Here is a 3,215-nt window from a genome sequence, read left to right on the forward strand (position 1 = left end):
ATGGCGGATGAAGTGAAGCTCTTCGCCATTGCACTAAGCCCATTCGTTTGCAGAGTGAAGATCGCATTGAATATGAAGGGAATCAAGTACCAAAACCTGGAAGAAAATTTCTTCAACAGAAGTACCCAACTCCTCAAATACAACCCTCTTCATAAGAAAGTTCCGGTGCTGGTTCACAACGGAAATCCGATATCGGAGTCCCTCGTGATCGTCGAATACATCGACGATGTCTGGAAACAGGTTCCGATTTTCCCACAAGATCCTTATCAGAAGGCTGTTGCTTGATTTTGGGTCAAATTCATTGATGAAAAGGTAGTGGTTTTACTGATAGTTTTCTTCAACAAATATGTGTATATGTATAGATGTGATCAATCTTACCTACATTGTATATATGGTTAATGTTTGTGTTCAGTGCATTCCTGCATTACACAAGGTCTTTGGCAACAATGGAGGTGAGGAGGTGGTTGCAGAAGCTTGTGAGAACCTGCAAGTACTTGAAAATGAAGTGGGAGTGAAAGGTAAGAGGTTCTTTGGAGGTGATAACATGAATATAGTTGATATTGTTGCTGGTTTCATAGCTTATTGGCTTCGATTGATGGAAGAAGCAACCCAAATCAAGATTTTTACCGACGATAAGTTCCCCAAACTAACGAAATGGAGTGACGAATTCGTCAACTGTCAAGTTGTGAAGGAAATCTTACCTCCAAGATCACTGGTGCTTGCATATTACAAGAAGCGGTTCAGGAAGGCATGATTGTTATGAATTCAGTTTTTATATATATATAAAAATAAGTCGAACCTTCACAGCAAAAACACTTACCTTCATAGCAAAAACACTGTGAAGGTTACCTTCACAGGATTTTGTTCACAGTGTTTTGCTGTGAAGTTTCAAATATAAAAAAGTGGTTTCAAAAGGTCTCACGAAAACAAGTTGGTCTCACGTGATTCTAAGTATATATATATATATATATATATATATATATATATCGATGTTGCAATAAGCACCTTTGTCATGTATTATATTGTGATCATGATGTTTTGTGACGGTTTGAATGTTGAGCAATTGGTATGTTGTCTATCTTTTAAATTTTTGTTGGCTATACATGAAAATGATTCAAACATGAAACCCTATAATTTACGAGAATGTGAAAATAATCTATCAACCAAATAATGTGATAACAATCAAAATTAAAGAATTTTTTAAATTTAAAAATAATATTTAAAACAATTCAAAAAAATTGAGAGGTGGAAGGGTAATCTTGGAATTTGAAGTGATGATATTTAAATAACACGATTACAAATAACTCTGATCATCTTGGACTGATAACATCATCGTCTACGGTGGTTATCTAGTGTACCACTGTTAGAGGAAAAAGATTCATAAGTTTTCGAAAGACAGAAAGTTCGAGGACAGGAGGAAGAAATCGAACACCGGAAAAAGTTTGCAGAGGCATTTGATTCAAGGTTTTCTTTTCAAAACATTATTACTATGAATCGATCACCATCGCGTGTTCAATTGAAGTTCGATTGTCACATGATTATCACAAGAAATAGAAATCTGATTACACATTGTTCAGTTCGATTAAGGTTCACGTATCACACGAATATCACACCGAAAATATGAATCGAGAGGCACACGATTGTCACAAGAAGTCCGACTACATTTTGTTCGGTTCGATTGAAGTCCGACTACATTTTGTTCGGTTCGATTGAGTTTCCGGTATCACATAATTATCACAACCCAATAGTGTATCGATTATCACATGATCGTTTCGATCAGGTTTCAGTATCACATAATCATCATGGCCTATTAGTGAGTAGATTATCCCATGATTATCACCAAATACAACTGCACATTCTTTGGTACGATTATTTTACGTATCACACAATTATCACAGCCAAATCATGTATCGATTATCACATGATCATCACCACGTAAAACTGCACATTGTTTGGTCTGATTAGTTCCACGTATCACACAATTATCACACAATTAGTTCCAATTAATAGCAATTATCACATGTTACCAAATAGGAATATGTGGTTCCATTAGGTGTCACATGACTGTGATGGAAAATTTGGTGGTTCGTATGTCCCTTTCAATCTACATAGTGATTTGTTTATATATATATATGTGTATAAAATCAAAAAACAATTCCAATTAATTATATGTGTATGTACATAAAGTTCAGATGAATGTTTACCAAGGTGTTCCTYAGTTTTTTATTTTTTTGAGGTTTTTCCCTGAACCTCCATCTATATATGTGTATATATATGAGAAATATTTTGCAAACCAAGATATTTGTAGAAACCGTAAAAACCGTCGATTTGATTGTTTATTTTTGTGAAAAAAAAAAATTCATGAAATTGTTTAACCTGATGAAATTGTTTCAGATAACTCATTTCAAATTATTGTAGACATTATCATCTTTAATCTATTGATTTTAGTAAAAAAAAATCATCAAAATGGGAAATACATGAAACAATTTATATTATGACTGTAATTTCTGATAGGTGATTCGTATTTCACATGATTAAAACAAACATTAATAATACGTGTTTTGAGCAAAACGGAACATCTACATGTATTATATCATATTCTTACGCAATGAACGTGTAACCGTGTATAATTCGGTTCCTATTAGAATGATTATTTAATTGGGATTCTACGAACAAGAGAATTTCAGGAGTCGTTTACTAATGATTATTTAAACCGGGTAAGAGCCACCACTTTCTTTTGCCTTGTCGAGTACACTTCTCAGTCGTTGAAATTGGCATAGTAAGATTTTCGAAAAACGTCTCTTGATAAGCACTAACATGATAAGATTCTTATTACAACAATGTACTTTCAAACTATTTTTTATTAGGACAATGTACTTATAGCATTGGGTAACCTTTTGATTTAAATTTACTCATTATACTAGGTTTTCATGTTACCTCATTGTCCACGTAGGCTGTCCACATGTACTATAGTGATGTGATTTTCTTGCAACATCATTGTACTTTCAAAATTATTTTATTATAGCATCTACTAGTTCTGATTAAACACTATATTTTTAATTTTAATATTTAGATATTTTACATGTTATTTAATAAATGTATTAAATGAATTAAAAAAATTCTAAATTATTCATTAATATATCAATATCAATAAAACTAGTAGAACACAACTTATGTCGCTAACATTTTTAAAAAATATGTGTTTTTTGAAAAAA

General features: G+C 32.4%; 1 pseudogene; it reads left to right on the forward strand.

The window, feature by feature from the left end:
- On the forward strand, positions 1-754 carry LOC112508139 (annotated as a pseudogene).
- Positions 755-3,215: the final 2,461 nt, after the last annotated feature.

This window comes from Cynara cardunculus (assembly GCF_001531365.2).
Source record: "Cynara cardunculus var. scolymus isolate 2C chromosome LG 2, CcrdV1, whole genome shotgun sequence".
Taxonomy (NCBI): domain Eukaryota; kingdom Viridiplantae; phylum Streptophyta; class Magnoliopsida; order Asterales; family Asteraceae; genus Cynara; species Cynara cardunculus.